Source organism: Cervus elaphus, chromosome 26, assembly GCF_910594005.1.
Source record: "Cervus elaphus chromosome 26, mCerEla1.1, whole genome shotgun sequence".
NCBI lineage: Eukaryota > Metazoa > Chordata > Mammalia > Artiodactyla > Cervidae > Cervus > Cervus elaphus.
In genome coordinates this window covers 11,702,856-11,714,614 of record NC_057840.1, presented here as the reverse complement: position 1 = coordinate 11,714,614, position 11,759 = coordinate 11,702,856, and the positions used below count along the sequence as shown (strand labels likewise).

The window sequence follows — 11,759 nt, the reverse complement described above, 5'->3', positions numbered from 1 at the left end:
GCACTGGCACTGTGGGGGTCTCAGTGTTTGGCAAAGCTCCAGCCTTCTCCTGTCATCCGTGTTGCTGGGGAACCTGCTTTGGACCCCCATGTTTATCTTTTTTATACAAACTTAAGTGCTTGTTTTCAGAGACCTCAGGAGAGGAAAACCCAGGAAATGAACCCATTCTGCAGCTCTCCTGGGGGAAACAGAATCAAGTAGGAAAAGTGCAGAGGAGCAGCCAAGAAAATGAGCGGGTGGGGCCCTGGGGCAGGGGGAGCGGGGAGGTGCAAGGGTCAGAGAGCCCTCCCAGACCCCAAGGCGCTCACCACAGGCTGCCCTGCACATCACACTGCAAGCCTGGCTTCAAGCAAGGGGGGCTCTGGGAGATGCTGCTCATCTGATCCCTCGGTCCCCCTCGACCCACCACCTTCCTCCCCTCCTCTTGTTTCTCCCACACTCCCCCCTTTACTTGTCTTCCTTGAGCAGCCTCGTCCATTCCTGCCCCAGGACCTCTGCACCAGCCGTTCCTGCTACCTACAATGCTCTTCCCTCTGATCTGCACACAATGGGCCAGTCTTGTCATCAGGTCATCACCTCATCCATGGGGTCTTCACTGGACTGTCCACCCCAGAAGAGACACCCTTTCTGTCTAGCAAATGCCCCTGTGGTGCCGTCTCTGCACGATTTTCTCTTATGTAGTTATCTTCCTGCCAGTGCAATTCCTCCCTTGCTCAGAAAGTCGTGACTGTGACAACTGAACACATTCAGTGTCCCCTGCTGTCTCCCCGCCAAAGTCTTGAATGATCAGAACAGGCCCCCCAGTCCACTTTTGATCACTGATTGAATAAAATATAAAAATGACATTTCTTTCCAAAAAGATACCCCCCACCTTTTAAATAATTAGCTGAACACATGACCCAAAAAATTAAAAGACTTACTGGGAAAAAGACGAGGTTTGCAGGAGTGGTTCTGTTGAATCTAATATATACACTGGTCCAAATTCCCAGCACAGTCTGGGCTCCAGGTAAAGGTTTCCATTATTCTCTCTTAAGCTTTTAAATGATACATATTTCAAAATGTGCCATGGAGCAGGTCCATCACTCATCTTATAGAAAGAACAACAAAAGCATATGTCTGTCTTGAAATCCAAGCCTCACATGAATTCAGAGAGAGATTTTTTTAAAGCTCTACACAGAAAGGAAAGGTGACTCCATTTAGTATTCTTTGTATGATTTCTAACAAAGAAATACTAGAATGTAATTTATGACACTATTAATTTTCTCTAATGACATGTGGTTGTCTTGCCAGATACCTTTGTTTAGGGAGATGTAATAATCCACTTCAGCACATTTATTCACTGCCCATAATGTATTTTGGAGCATCTACATGGAGAAGGAGTAATTTCTTATTTGGCTAAGCAAAAAGAAAAAAAAAAAAAAACTTTTGGACTGTTGGTAGAGAAAAAGAGATGCCTATAGGCAGCATAAAAATGTTTGTAAAGATTCTGGTTTCAAGTAATTTCTGTTTCCTAGGATGTGACACTGCAGATACCTGAGTGCACATGTATGCACAGGAGAATACACATATGTGTATCATGGGACATTATATTATGGTAATTGAGATCATTAATAAACTTGTAAACCCTCCCTTATCAGCACTGCACTCTGCCTGGCAAACAGTATGTTCAGTAAATGTGCGTCTGTGCTCAGTCGCCCGGTCATGTCTGACTCTTTGCAACCCCATGGATGTAGCCCACCAGGCTCCTCTGTTCATGGAACTTCCCAGGCAAGAATACTGGAGTGGGTTGCCATTTCCATCTCCATGTGATCTCCCCAACCCCAGGATTGAGCCAGCCTCTCCTATGTCTCCTGAATTGCAGGCAGATTCTTTACCACTTGAGCCATTAGGGAAGCCCCTCAGTAAATGTTAGGCAAGTTCATTAATTAACTGCTGAACAAGGAACTGCATGGTGACATTTGATTTTGCTTTTGAAGCCCGACCCAGGAGCGCAATCTCTGAGTGAGAAACTCTTAAGTGACTCAGCCAGAAGGACACAAGGCACTTGTGCTTTGCAGGTGGCCCTGGCACCCTACTTCCTGCCTGTGACCCCTACTGCTTCCATGCATCTCTACGCCGGGTGTCCAAATGCCTGCCTGTACCTGCTATTCTCAGTTGAGGGCTGTCCTGGGCCCTCCCTTCTGGCTGGGTGTTGACCCACCCAGCCCCTGCATCCTCAGGCAGGGTAACTGAAGACTGAATTCTACCCCATTTCCAAGAGCCCTGAGGGATGGGGGCTGAGCGCCAGCCGACCACGGTGCCAACCCACCTGGTAGCACCTCTCCTCTCTGATGCCCTGCTGCCCCCACCTCCGTCTCCTGCCCTCCTAGCACTTCCTGGGATCACATCCCCAGAAATGACATCAGATCCTTGCTGCAGGGTCAGCTTCTTGGGGAATCCAAACTGAGAGAGACACCTTTAATGATCTGACTTCTAACAAAGCATCCGTCGTGCAACCAGGTGCTTGTGCCTGAAACGTGGTGAAAACAAGCCGATTCATCACCTGACACGTTTCACATGTGAAATCCAGACTCTGAGCCTCTAATGAGACCTGCGATGCCCCAGGACAAAGGGCTCATCTACTTCCTTAAATGAGCTCAGCTCAGTGGCTGTTAGCAGGGCAACCCTGTCCTGAGTGAGGCTGGCCCACATGCAAGCCCAAGGCCCCTGTTAATCAGACAAAGGATGTGCAAGCAAAGAAAACATTTTAATTAAGGCTTCATTGGTAAGCCAGACAGGCCAACCATGGTCTAATCCAAACAAGAACCTTGTATCCTCACCCTTGTAACCTCTGTTCTAAGACATCGAAGCACATGTCTGCAGGGGCCCAGAGACACCTCCTCCTGGTTAGCTCAGGCGCTGGAGGATCCCTTCTCTCCCAGTTTCTTCTCGTTTGCCTTGTCTTTTCAATCATGGTCTCCACGATGACAACAGTCTCTTTGTACATCTGGATGCTCCCGGTGGAAAACTTCTCTATGGATTCCATCACCTCCACTTTCTTTTAGGCCAGCTTCCTGGGAGGGCTTCTCGCTGGCCGGCTGCCGCTCTGAGCCCCATGCCCCTTGGACCCACCCAGAGTGACCTGAGGCCCTTGAGACTGGGGTGTAGACAGCCCCTCTGGACCAGGTGCCACCATGGGACAGGGCCGTCTGTCCCCCTCCTCCTCCTTCTGGCCATCCTGTTTCCCCTGGAGGCCCTTCAGTTCTTTGGCATTTTTCTCATCCTCTTTGTCTGCAGGGTGTGGGGTCGGGGGGCATCCATGTTCTTTCCCCTTCAGGGGCCCCCTTCATCCTTCAGACCGTCTTATTTCCCCTCGGGGCCCCCTTCATCCTTCAGACTGTCTTCTTCCCCTTGGGGCCCCCCCTTCCTCCTTCAGACTGTCTTATTTCCCCTCGGGGCCCCCTTCATCCTTCAGACTGTCTTCTTTCACCTGTGGGGGCCCCCCTTCCTCCTTCAGACCATCTTCTTTCCCCTGGGGGCCCCCCTTCCTCCTTCAGACCATCTTCTTTCCCCTGGGGGCCCCCTTCCTCCTTCAGACCGTCTTCTTTCCCCTGGGGGAACCCTGTCCATCCTCCAGAGGGTGCTTAGGCTGCTGGGGAGAGGGCTCCATGCCGCTGTCAGGACGCACAGAGTCGCCCCCTTGGAAACCACCATGCCCCCTTTGCTGGGATGGAGAAGACACAGAAGCCAGGACCCATGAGACTGGCATCTCCAGAGACTGTCATGTACCGCCTTTTGGTGTACAGGTCGGCAGGGGGCTCGGGTTCTTTGGGGCCTTTCACCTTCTCCTTGATCATCTTGCCTAGTTTCTCAAAGTCTTTGCTTATTTTGCCTCCATCTGGGACATCCTCCAGAGCCCCTTCCTATGTCGGGGGACTTGCTTCTTCATCCCCCGGTTCAAACTTAGACTTGCCCTCTTCTTTGAGCACCACCCGCCCCGGCTTTGTGTCCTCAGGGCCTCTCAGTGGTGTCTCTTCCAGAATTTCATCTGCTCTATCTTTCGCTACCATCTCCTTTTTCCTCGGAAGGGTCTTGGGGAGGCCTTTGAGTCTTGGTTTCACTGCAGTTATATCCTGCACATCTCTGGTAAGATCTTTGAAAAAAGAAAAAAAGGAGGCAGGTGCAATGAGTCAAGGCCAGTGAAGGGAAGAAAAAGTATTTGTTGAAAAATACAAGCCTAGCACTGGGGTGGGGTTTACTGGTTGGCTGGTTGGCAACAAGGTAGGATCCCTGGGTCCTAAGCATTCATGGCCCACACTGAGGACCCAGCCCTGCGGGCTGCTGTGTGACTTTAGGACAAGTCACTTGGCCCCTCTGGGCTTGTAGAGCGGAGGGGAGGCCCCCACAGTTCCCTTCACACTGGGTACAACTTACTGAGATCCGTGTTTCTCCTGTAATGACACTCTGTGGGAGCAGGGCCTCTGCCCCACCCCAGCACCTTCACCTCGAGGTCACAGGGGACACTTGGATCCAGCCCAGACCAAGAAATTCAGTCCAGAGAGCCACTGTCACCTCAGGCTTCCCCAAAGGAGCAACTCAGAGTCACCCCACCTTCCTCTGATGGGTTTGGAATAGCCTCCAGGCACACCCTTGGCCCCCCTGCACCCCAAACCAGATAAACACCACCACTCCTTGCTTACCATCCCCTTCCTCCTGTGAAACAAGAGGAAACTATGCCTTTAGACCCAGAATGGGAATCCCCTGGGCCAGAGGCCACATTCACTGCTTCAGACCAGCCAAGAGGAGAAACTTAAAGTTTCAGAAAACACAATGTTTCACCTTGTCTCATCCAAAAGGCCGGCTTTTAGTTCCAGGTGGCTGCTGCTGCTGCTGCTACTGCTAAGTCATTTCAGTCGTGTCCGACTCTGTGCAACCCCATAGATGCAACCCGCAAGGCTACCCCATCCCTGGGATTCTCCAGGCAAGAACACTGGAATGGGTTGCCATTTCCTTCTTCAATGTATGAATGTGAAAAATGAAAGTGAAGTCGCTCAGTCGTGACCAACTCTTAGCGACCCCATGGACTGCAGCCTACCAGGCTCCTCTGTCCATGGGATTTTCCAGGCAAGAATACTGGAGTGGGTTGCCATTGCCTTCTCCAACACAGGTAGATACAGCCATATATGTAGGCATGGGTACAGATAGGAATAATGGAGACACCACTGTAGATGTGTGTGTATATAAAGACAATGTAGGTACCGATGGCTTATACATGTACATAAAGACAGTGGAGGTGTAGACGGTTTATGCATGCACATAAAAACAATGGAGATGTAGACAGTTTATCAGGTCAGTTCAGTGGCTCAGTTGTCTCCGACTCTTTGCGACCCCATGAACTGTATGTAGCATGCCAGGCCTCCCTGTCTATCACCAACTCCCGGAGTTTACTCAAACTCATGTCCATTGAGTCAGTTATCTCATCCAACCATCTCATCCTCTGTCATCCCCTTCTCCTCCTGCCCTCAGTCTTTCCCAGCATCAGGGTCTTTTCAAATGAGTCAGCTCTTCACATCAGGTGGCCAAAGTATTGTGGTTTCAGCTTCAACATCAGTCCTTCCAATGAACACCTAGGACTGATCTCCTTTAGGATGGACTGCTTGGATCTCCTTGCAGTCCAAGGGACTCTCAAGAGTCTTCTCCAACTCCATAGTTCAAAAGCATCAATTCTTTGGTGCTCAGCTTTCTTTATACTTGTACGTAAAAACAATGGAGATGTAGACAGCTTATACATGTACATGAAAACCATGGAGGTATAGATACTTTATGCATGTACATAAAGATGATGGAGATTTAGATACTTTATGTGTAGATGAGGTGCAGGCTTGGGTGATAAAGATGTAAGTGTAACCATAGATAATGTAGATATAGGCATATGTAGATACAGATGTAAGTGATAAAGACGTGGATACAGATGATGTAGATGTGGGTGGAGGAAGAGATGCAGATGTAGACGTAGAGGTAAGTGCAGGTGTAAATGTAGGTGATGCAGGCATCAGCATAAATAACAGAGGTGTTGAAGAAGATGGTGCAGGTGCGGAAAATGCAGATGTGGGGTAGACGTACATGTAGATGATCCAGACAGACATAGATGGCCAAGTAGGTGTCAGATGTAGATACAGATGATGTAGGCGTAGGTGATGTAGAGGCAGGTGTAGGTGTAGATGATACAGATGTAGGTTAGGTGATGTGGGTGTAGCTCCAGATGATGTAGAGAATGTAGGTGTAGTGTAGATGTACACATACAGACGCTGTAGACACAGATGTGGACATAAGTATACATGTAGGTGCAGACATGGTCACATAGATGAACATGGAGGAAACGGAGAGGAGCTGATGCAGGTGTAGATGTGAATGAGGTTGAGACAGAGACAGAGACACTTGCCAGCAGAGTTCACATCCCAATGCATCATGCAGAGGAGACCAGACAGCCTGCTGGCAGCCACAGAACTGACTGGCCAGGTGCTCAGAGTCACCATGGCAGCAGCAGTAATAATATCAACTGCTCTGAGCTCTGGTTCGATTCCAGGTACTGTGCAGGCATCTCGCCTGCAACATCTCAATAACCATGCCTGGTCATCCTTTCAACTAAGACATTCCTGTCCCCACAGACCTGTGGAGCTGAAAGGCACCCTGATATCCAAACACTCCCATGGTCATCTTCATCACCTCTCCCCTCCTCCCACCATCACTCACACTGGAGCCCATATCTCTGTTGCAAACCCATTCATCCTCTGCCTCCCCCACTGCCATTCCAGACCCGTGAGGTCCTGGATATGGGGGTCTGCTTCTGGTGGCTCAGACAGTAAACAATCTGCCTGCAATGGGTCAGGAAGATCCCTTGGAGAACAGAATGGCTACCCACTCCAATATCCTTGCGTGGAGAATCCCATGGACAGAGGAATCTGGCGGGGTATAGTCCAGGGGGTAACAAAGAGTCCGACAAGACTGAGCAACTAACACTTTCACTTTCCTGCCACATTCCCTACAGCCTGGAACTGGCACATGGAAAAACGTGAAACAAGTAAGTGATTCTGTGTCCACGGGCTCTGCCCACCCCGACCCCACCTGTTGCCTGTATTCTCGATGATGCGATGATACCGGTCCAACTTGCTCCTCAGGGTCTGCTGGGCGACCACCAGCTGCTGGCAGTCATAGGGTGACCTCTCCAAGCTCCTCTCTGCCTCTTCAGTCCTTCCGCAGGGTGTCGATCTGCTCGTTGTAGAGCTGAATCTCGCCATCATCACACTCTTGGGACATCTCTGATGGCTTGTTCCAGGGCCGCGATCTGTGGGCAGAGACACGGTCACGAGGAAACCCAGCCACCCTCTCCCTTCAGACATAGATGCAGCAGTGGAGAATCCAGACAGCGTACCCAGTTGTATTTGTCTTGGTTTGTTTCTCTGTCAGCAGAGAATCTTTAAGCCACAGAAGGATGTGACAACTGAACCCCTTCCCCTGATGCTTGTATCAGCACCCCCGGAAATCACCCTTTAGCGGAGCCCCCGACCCAAGGCAGTAGAAACATGAGAAACTCAGAAAATAAAAACTGCCATCCCTGGACTAACATGTGCAACTCAGAGTACATTCTTCATACTTTACTGAGTTAGCATGAAAAAGTAGTAAAAAGAAGAACATGGACTAAATAGATAAGATGCTATAATAATGAAAAGGGGGGGGGTTTCCTTCATCTTATTCAATCACTATGGCACTTTAATTTTCTCCTGATTTCTCACCAGTAGAGTTACATAATGTTTTGATAGCTAAAATGTGTGTGTTTGTGTGCACTGGCACTTAAGTAAAATAACTTCAGAGAAATGCTATTTATATATTAAAGCAGGACAAGTCAAAATTAAGGTAGGAAAATGAAAACAGATTCCTCATCTTCACTTTAAGAGCTGCGACAACCCACAAGCAACCACAAGCTGCTTACTTATTTACAAGCGAACTTATTTACAAGCTCAGTACAAGCTCACTTTCCCCCGGATTGAAGGTCTAACAGGCGTGGCCAGTCCTCCAAAACAAAATAAAACGTGTAAACTGAAACCCACTTCATCTGGAAGAGCGCTTGTCAAACTTCAACACGCATGTGAACCACCCGAGGATAGGTTTTGCTCAGACTCTGACTCAGCAGCTCCAGTGGGATCGGAGGGGCCGGGTTTCTAAGTGGCTCCTCGGGAGAGAAAAACCCAGGAAATGAACCCATTTTGCAGCTCTCCTGGAGAAAACAGAACCAGGTAGGAAAAGTGCAGAGGAGCAGACAGGAAAATGAGCCAGTGGGGCGCTGGGGCAGGGGGACGGGGGTGGGGGTGAGGGGCGGGGGGAGCAGGGGGTCGAGGGTCACAGAGCCCTCCCAGACCCCAAGGTGCTCACCGCAGGCTTCCCTGCACTTCACACTATAAGCCTGGCTTCAAGTAAGAGGGGCTCCGTGAGACGCTGCTCATCTGGCCCCTTGGTCCCCCTCGACCTACCGCATCCCTCCCCTCCTCCTGTTTCTCCCACACTCCACCCTTTGTCTTCCTTGACCAGCCTAGTCCGTTCCTGCCCCAGAAAAGGCACGGAAGTAATAAACCCACCGGGCTCATATTTCTCGGTTCTTTCACCTGCCCTGGAGTCTAAAGGTGCCCAGGGATGAAAGGTGCTTGGATTCAGGGTGATGTGCAAGGTTGAGACCGCGAAACCACCTACCGCGGCTGTGGGTTGGGCTTTGCTAGCTGGCACCGCCCCGGAATGGGCGGGGCCGGGGCCCTCTGGGGGCGGGGCTTGGGGTAGCGGGCCCCGTTTCCCGGGTGACGGCCGCGCGGAAGAGGCGGGGCTCGGGCCTCCAGGCTCCCAGGGCCGCGACCTGACACCGTGGCCTCCGAGAATCGATCAGTAGTAGGGCAGAAGAGAGCGCTAGAGGCCAGCGGCTCTGGACCGAGCAACTCTAGTCTTGGGGACGGGCGGCCGAACGAACGGAATGAGGCTTGGGAGAGGCTGGTCCGAGTGACAGGCTGGGGGCGTGGCCTGTGAGACCCGGAAGCGTGCGAGGCGTGAGTGGGTGTGCCCGGCTCTGGGCGACTAGCAGTATACCAGTAACCCAGCGGTCCGAGCTGTGGTCCCGCAGGTCCAAGTGTGCGGCCGCGCGTCTGGGAGGGGCAGCGGGGCGGGCGGGCCATGCCTGGGGACTTCCAGTCGCTGTGGGAACTGGTGGAAGAGCACGTTCCGCTCCCGGAGCGGCCCGAAGTGAAGAGGATTCTAGGGGAGACGACAGCGGATCTGAGCCTGGAGCTACGGGCAGAGGTGGGGCGTAGGAAGGTGAGCCCCACGGCAGACCTGTCCCAGGACTCGGATGATTTTCTCACCTTTTACGGATCCCTAGCCCTGCCCAGTAACTCTCGAGCTCTTGTCGGATCTCATTGTCAGCCCAACCCTCTCCAATTTAACTGCCCTGCCCCTCATTCCCCCAGCTCCCCTGCCTCCCTTCACTTCCCTCTGCAGTCGCCTAGGTGCCCCAGCTGTCCTTGCAGGTAGTGATGTTACGATCATTGCTCCAAGAGGCTCGATCTATCCAAACCCCTGGATAGTGCCCCACCTCTGACCTCTCCTCCCTTCTGGCACCACCGCCCCTCCTAAGAGATCTTGTGCGCCAGGAACTGTGGCAGCTGCTCCAAGGTCTCCGCCGGAAGGCCATCTGTGAGGACAGGTTGGAGCTCCAGACCTGGGTCTGGGCCCTGTCTCCAGAACTCAGATGGGCTAGCCTGGCAACTGACAAGGGTCCAGGATCACCTTTCCTGTGGTTCCCTGGAAGGAGCCCCTGAATTGCCTTTTATGCATCTTCTGCAGGGGCCAGACCCACGTCTGGGTCCAGTATAGCCCCAGGGTCCTGCACTTTGCCTTGGAGGAGCCCAGGCCTGATTTGCCAGAACAGGAGATGTTCCAGATGAGAGCTGGTGAACCCAGGTGTAGTAGTAGGAGAGGAGGGATCTGTCCTTGCTGGGCGAAGGACCCCAGCCAGCTGGTAGGTCCCACCTGCGGGCATGGAGAAATTCCTCGTCTGGTACTGACACTTCTACAGCCACCTGTGGTAGAGGTCAGCCCATGAGGGCTGCAGAGGCCCAGGAAACACGTGCCAATCTTGGGAGCTTGGCTCGAGCTGGGTTTTAGAGTACGAGCAGCAGACTTCCAGACGGATACAAAGAGAAGCGCTTTGCAGGGAGACGGAGAAGGACACGCAGAATAGGAGTGGAAGGAAAGACTTCACCCAGTGGCCGGTTGTCCCTCAGGCTGGGATAGCCAGTCTGCGAGGACTGGGTTAGAGAGGGCTAGGGACTGAACAAGATAAACGAGCAGCAGCATGTTCATCTGTGAATGGTAGCAACTTATTTCTCACACATCCTTATGAAGGGGGTGATGGCCCCATTTTGCAGATGATACTAAAGCTCAGAAGGGATGATTGACTTTCCCAAACTCACACATAGTAAAGGGTTGCAGAACCCATGTGCAATCCCAGGCTCCATAGCTCCTCCTTTTACTACCATCTTGTGTTGCCTTTGTGAGAAAGCACAAAATTGTCTAGGAGAAATGGTGTTTGTGTCCTGAAGGCCTGGGGTGAAGCAGCATGAGCGAGTGAGGTTGACTTCATCTGCCAGCAGCTGTCACCAGGACCTCAGCGTCATCAAGGACCAGCTGAATGTGTCCCACATTGACCAGCCTTCTGGACACGTGCAGTGAGGCCCCCAAGTGTGTGCAGTGGGGGTGGGGACAGGGAGGGTGGGACTGCGGATGGACCCTGATGTACTGGGACTACTGGGAGGAGAAGGGAGGGAACACACCTGGCTGGGAGACCCAGGAGAGTGGGGCTGAGAGGTGGAAAGGGCAGGATGCTGATGAGGTTGCTGCCAGGAATCAGTCAAGTACAGATGCCTATATGGGCCTTGGCCTGAGGACTTTTATCCTGGGAGGTGGGGAAGAGATGACACACAGAAGAGTTTTTAAAGCAGGGGCAGGGCTGTCATGCAGGAGAGAATGGAGGCAGGAGGACCCGCAAGTCTAGTCCTATCATGTAGAAGAGAGACTGCTGCTTCTGAGGGTGGGCACTGGGAGGTGGGTAAGAACAGAGGACACACCCTGCCCAGGAAGAGGCTGGCAGGGCTGCAAGCCTGTGCTGGAACAGCATGAAGGCAGCAGAGGGAAAGGTGGACTGAGATAGAAGGGCCTAGAGGAGTCTCCTGGGGAGGCCGGAGGTTGGGACCGCGTGGAGGGCTCTGCTGAGACCTGGGCCTGTAGCTCTGCTTCCGGTGCTGCACTGCCCAAGTCCCAGGGCCCTCCTGGAGGAAGAGTGCCATGCTCTGGAGAGGGAGATTCCCATCCTGCAGGTGAGCTGCAGTCCTTGGCCGCCCCACCCCCAGCCCTTCTGCTGAGTGTAAACAACCCCGTCTCTCACCCAGGGCGTGAGATCCACACACCTGCAGAGGTTGTGTGAACCCTGGGTCCATTTTTCCTGTGTGCACACTTCTTATGTGTGTGATCCTTAGGTACATGAACTCATATTCCAGTTGAGTCCCTAAGTCCGAGGTCAGCACTTTTAGATCAACTGCTGGGTCTGCCTAGGTCTTTTGCCTCCTTCTCTTCCCTAAGTCTGGGTTCAGGCCTGCCACCCTCTTGCCAAGCTCAGCTTTTCAGGGGGAGTCTGGTGTTCCTCTCAGGAGTGCCCCCAGGTGATTGGGAGGAAGAGCCTGCAC

The 11,759-nt window shown here is 52.3% G+C and overlaps 1 pseudogene; it reads right to left on the bottom strand.

The window, feature by feature from the left end:
• Nucleotides 1-2,744: 2,744 nt before the first annotated feature.
• LOC122684103 lies at nucleotides 2,745-8,621 on the bottom strand (annotated as a pseudogene).
• Between the last annotated feature and the right edge of the window lie 3,138 nt (nucleotides 8,622-11,759).